The sequence below is a fragment of the Pinus tabuliformis genome, chromosome 1_2, assembly GCF_031772625.1.
Source record: "Pinus tabuliformis cultivar Carrire ecotype Pingquan chromosome 1_2, CPIR1, whole genome shotgun sequence".
Classification (NCBI taxonomy): Eukaryota; Viridiplantae; Streptophyta; class Pinopsida; order Pinales; family Pinaceae; genus Pinus; species Pinus tabuliformis.
The window spans coordinates 732,496,156-732,502,443 of NC_142298.1; positions in this window are offsets into that span (position 1 = coordinate 732,496,156).

The window sequence follows — 6,288 nt, forward strand, 5'->3', positions numbered from 1 at the left end:
TTCTTGAGCTGGTTTCATAACATTTGGTATCAGAGCTTTGGATTTTAGGGTTTCGCTGCTCCAAACAGGTCATCGTGGCATTTTCGCTATAACCTTTTTTCTGCGATGTTTCAGAAGCAAAAAAAAAAAAAAAACCCATTTGAGAAGAAATCGCTCTGAATCTCGGGTCCAAATTTCAAAACTTTTCGCACTATATTTGCAGATATATGATCTTAGAAAGTTGGTCTTTTTGCAGACTCCTGAATCACATTCCAAACAGGTGACCTGGGAAAAATCGTCATAACTTTCTCTCTAAGCATCAGATTAAAATTTCGTAAGAAGGTACAAAAAGAGGATGGACTGTAGTTTCTTTTATATATTTTTTAGAGCCAAAGGTCAAAACAATGACTCGTGGCACATCGTACAAGTTTTCTCTACTGAACTAGTCTATAATTAGGTCACTGTGGGGGATTTCGCATAACTCTTTCTTGGAGAATCCAATTTGGATCACATTGGTGGCATTGGAAAGAGGACACCGAGGGCTATTATAGGTCACAATTTCAGAACTGGATGATCTGAAAGTACAGATACATCAGAGGCAATATCTAGCTCCTACAAAGTGAAAAAAGGTGTGTATATTTTTTTAAATTTTTGGTTAAGCTTGGTTTGAAAATTTATTTTGAAGGAATTCAAATGGCATAGTAGATCATTATTATCGGTAACTAATGCCCCGAGGAAAAAAAATGTAAACACCTAGTAAGCAACTTGAAAGCTCTAGCATGACTCATGAATAAGAGGAAGAAATGCTACATGATATATCAAAATTACAAGACCAAGTGAAACAAATGTCACTCTCACAAAAGCTAATAGAAGCTAAGATAAAGGGCGTGGAAGCTAAGATGGATGATTTGAAGATAGATTTGAAGACATATTTGAAGAGAGACATGGTAGGTTTGAAGACATATTTGACAAATTTTCTACAAGAAATACTTACTAATGGTGAAAAGGTAGTAAAGGAAACTCATGATGCAAACAAAATAAATGTTAATCATGATTTCATATTCTCTAATGTGGGATCGAAGACCCACCATATTCAAAAAATGATATGAGGAAGTTTGATGGCAAGGATCCCGCAACATGGATATTACAGATGGAGCAATTTTTCGATCTCAATAATGTGCAAAACACACAAAGGTACGTATTGCAACTTTGTATTTGGAACCAAATCAGTTTGTATGGTATCAATGGCTTTTCTCTCGTAAACAAATTATCACTTGGGCAATTTTTACAAAAGAATTGACAGCACATTATGAGGATACAAAAAGCAACACTTTTTTTAGCCAATTGATAAGTCTCAAACAAAAGGGTTCAATAATGGAGCACATTGAGGAGTTCCAAAAATTGAACATAAGGGTAAAAAATATTCCAGAGGAGCATAGGATTGATGTGTTCATAGGGACTTTAAAGGATAATATCCAACATGATGTTCGCCTTTGGGAACCTCATTCATTAGAGAAGGCATTCAGGTTAGCAAGAAAAATGGAAAGCAAAATTATGGCAACCAGGAAGCATACCACTCACAACTATAAAGATGGAAGTGTTGTTTCCCCTAGTCTTCCACAACCTATAAGGTTGACACCACAACAATTGGAAGAAAAAAGAGCAAAAGGGCTTTGTTACAGTTGTGATATCAAATACACTAAAGGTCATAAGTGTGCTGAGAAGAAATTATTCTACATAGATTGTGAAGAGGAAGAAGAAAAGGAGCAAGAAAGGACAAAAGAAGAGGATATACTCCAGGAACAAAGCCTAGATAAAGAAGAAATGAATCTGACCATATCTTGTAATGCATTGGCGAGAATTACCACTACTCAAACCATCAAGATAGAAGGACAAATAAAGAAGAAAAAGGTAATAATGTTGATTGATTCAGGAAGTACCCACAATTTTATTCATTGTAAGGTAGCAAAAGAATTGAATTGCTTCTTATATCTGGCACTAGAGTGTCAAGTGATGGTTGCAAATGGAGGAACAATAAATTGCTCCGGAAAGTGCCATAATATCAATCTATCCATGGGAGAATATGTATTGACTAGCCCAATGCTTTCCATTCCAATGGGAGGTGCTAATGTTGTACTAGGAGTCCAATGGCTACAATCCTTGGGTACAATAGCTTTTAATTTTCAAGAACTTTTCATGAAATTTTCTGTGGAAGGAAAGGAAGTTGAATAAAGGGGTATTGCAGGGAAACTAGGAAAGATAATCAGCTCTAACGGTATGACAAAGCTTCTAAAAAATGAACAAAGACGTGTAATTTCACAATTATGTTCGCTAGATGTTTCCACATCGGAATCATCTATTTATCCATATCTCCAAAAAGTCTTGGACAATCATTCCAAGGTATTTGAGACTCCAAAGGTCTCCCACCTATTCGTGATCATGATCATGCTATTCGTCTGATTCCAGGAAGTCTTCCTCCAAACATCAGGCTGTATAGATATCCCTATTCCGAAAAGAGTGAAATTGAACGTATAGTTGCAGAAATGCTAGAGGCTGGTATAATTCAACTGAGTCAAAGTTCTTTCCCTACTCCAACAGTATTGGTGCACAAGAAGGATGGATCATGGCACATGTGTCCATATTATAGGGAGCTCAATAAGCTCACTATTAATGATAAGTTTCCCATTCCTGTCATTGATGAATTATTGGATGAATTGCATGGATCAATTTACTTCACCAAGTTGGATCTTTGTTCAGGATATCATCAAATCAGAATGAAGACTGAAGACATTCCGAAAACAACATTTAGAACTCATGAGGGTCATTATGAATTTTTGGTCATGCCTTTTGGCCTTACCAATGCACCTTCAACATGTCATGATTTGATGAATTCCATTTTCAAACCATTCCTTAGAAAATTTGTGTTAGTATTTTTTGATGATATACTAATCTACAACAAGTCTTGGAAGGATCATGTTGAACATGTTGACAGGGTGCTACAACTCTTGGAGGAGAAACAATTATATGCAAAAATATCTAAATGTTTCTTTGGAGTACAAGAGGTGGAATATCTGGGTCATATTGTATCTCATGAAGGAGTTAAGGTAGACCCTAGCAAAATTAAAGCCACTAAGGAATGGAAAATCCCCACATCCATAAAGCATCTGCGAGGATTTCTCGGGTTGACAGGGTATTATCGCAAGTTTGTTAAGAATTATGGGAGAATAGCAGCACCTCTAATAACATTATTGAAGAAAGATGCATTTTCATGGACTCCAAAAGCAACAAAGGCCTTCGAACATCTTAAAGAGGCAATATGCCAAGCACCGATCTTAGCTACACCGGACTTCACAAAAACCTTTATTGTGGAATGTGATGCTTCAGGAAATGGAATTGGTGTTGTTTTAATGCAAGATGAAAGACCCATTGCTTTTGAAAGTCGTCCAATCAAGGGAAAGTTTTTACACAAAGCTATTTATGATAAGGAAATGTTGGCAATACTCCATGCACTTACGAAATGGTGACCCTACCTAATAGGAAGACACTTCAAGGTAAAAACGGATCATGATAGCCTTAAATACTTTTTAGAACAAAGATTATCCTCTGAAGAGCAACAAAAGTGGGTCACAAAGATGTTGGGTTATGACTTTGAAATCATGTGCAAAAAAGGGAAGAAAATGTGGTGGCAGATGCACTCTCAAGAAAGGATGAGGATGTGGAAGCATTGTTGTGCACCATTTCTATTATCCAACCAGATTGGATAAGCGAAGCAAGGGAGGAATGGAATAATGATGAAGAAGTGTGGGCACTTATTCGAAAGTTACAACAAGATTCCAGTACATCTGATACATTTAGCTGGAAAAATGATTCGTTATGGTACAAAGATTGCTTATACCTCTGTAATAATTCCCAGCTAAAACAAAATATTCTTATGGAATTGCACACTTCTCCCTTAGGAGGGCACTCAGGATTTTTAAAAACTTACCACAGGGTTAAGAAGGAATTTTTTTGGGATGGCCTTAAATCAGATATTCAAAATTTTGTGGCAGAATGTTTGGTTTTCCAACAAAATAAAGTTGAAACAATTAAGACACCAGGTCTATTACAACCTTTATCCATTCCAAGCCAACGTTGGGAGGAGGTTTCAATGGATTTTATCATAGGTTTACCCAAGTCTGAGGGAAAGAGTGTCATCATGGTGGTAGTTGACAGACTTACCAAGTATGCACACTTTTGTGCATTATCACATCCATTTAAAGTGAGTACAGTTTCTACTGCATTTATGGAAACAATTCAAAAGCTACATGGATACCCAAAGATTATTGTAAGTGACAGAGATCCCATTTTCACTGGAAATTTTTGGACAGAATTATTTTCTTGTCTTGGTACTCAGTTAGCTCATAGCTCATCTTATCATCCTCAATCTGATGGGCAAACTGAGATAGTAAACAAATGTTTGGAAGGATATCTTCGTTGCTTTGTATCTGATAAACATACACAATGGGTCAAATGGTTGCCTCTGGCTGAATGGTGGTATAACACGTCCTTCCATACAACCACAACAATGATCCCATTTATGGCACTTTATGGATATTAGCCACCATCCATCACATCATATTTAAGAGAAAATTATAAGGTTCAAGCAGTGGAACATCACATCGAACATCAACAACAAGTCCTCCAACTCTTAAAAGTTAACCTTGTGTTGGCACAAAATAGAATGAAACAACAGGCAGATCAACATCACAGTGAAAGACGTTTTGACGTAGGTGATTGGGTATTCCTACGGCTACAACCATATAAGCAAATGTCCCTCAAGCAATCTAAGAAGGATAATAAATTATCACCAAAGTATTATGGTCTGTACAAGGTGTTGCAAAAGATTGGTACTATGGCATACAAATTGGAGCTTCCTGCAGCTTCTTGATTGCACCCAGTTTTCCATGTTTCATGTTTAAAGAAGGTTATAGGTGACAAGCTCCCAGTTCAAACAATATTGCCAGAACTTGACGAGGAAGGAAAAATTATATTGGAACCAGAAGCAGTCACATAAACAAGAGCTCGATAGCTACGAAATCGATCAATTTCGGAGTATCTTATCAAGTGGAAGAACTTATCCGCTGAAGATTCCACATGGGAGGATGAGAATTTTATACAGAAGCATCCAGAACTACTCAAGCGTTTAGGACAACACTTTTTTGAAGGAGAGGGGCATGTTGGGTCCCTATAATACTAGTGATTACCCCATTACTATTGTAGTTGTATCCCTTATTAATATTGTTGTGCCCCTATTGTCCCCATATTGTTATTACTGTGCCCCATAGAATCCCTCTATTATTATTTTTGTGGCTTTATATATTATTGTTAGGTCGGCTAGGTTATATTGTGACTCCTTAGACTCCTATATATAGAAAGGAGGTTTTTTCAATTGAATCATCCAAGAATTGTTCATTTATGTAATGTAAAGGAGGTTTCCCCCTCGAAGAGGCTGAATTCTAAGGCGTTGATCTATCTTTTCTATCTTTTTCTTGAGCTGGTTTCATAACAAGTTATGTGTCTCAGAAAGGCTTTACCTTTACTGAAGATCACATCATAACCACGGTCTTCCAACACCGCTATGAAGACAATATTCTTCCTTAGACCTAGAACAAACAACACATCTTTGAGCTTAAGAGGGGAGCCTGACTCCCTCTAAAAAGTAATTGTACCAATACCAGTTGCATTGTACCTTCCATCATTGCTGAACTCAATGTTCCTCTAGAGATATTTCTCCTCCAAGTCACTGAAGAATTCTCTATTTCCCGTCATGTGGAATGAGGCACCACTATCTAGATACCACACACTCCCCGTCATGTTTCTAATCATGCATGTGATGAGAGTGAAATCAAGTTCGAACTATGAAGCCAAATCTTCACCTGATGCAACTACTACAGGCTCCTTCTTACTTGCCTTCTTCTCTGGACACTTCATGGCATAGTGACCGAATTCATGATAGTGAAAGAACTTGATTTTAGACAAGTCTTTTTGCTTTCCCTCTTGGTTGGAGTGAGCCTCACCTTGGGACTTCTTCCCCTTGGCCTTCTTTCCCTTGCTTACTAACAAAAATTCCTCTTCCTCTTCTATAGAAGATGTCCCATCTCTGGCATTCCACCTTATTTCTTCCTGCACTAGATTGAACCATAACCACTCCCAACTCGGTAGTTTCTCTCTACCATTTACCGAATATTGATAGTTATGCCACCTATTGGGAAGAACCAAGAGGGCTAGATCTACTAGATATTCTTTAGGGGCATTAACACCAACCCCAGT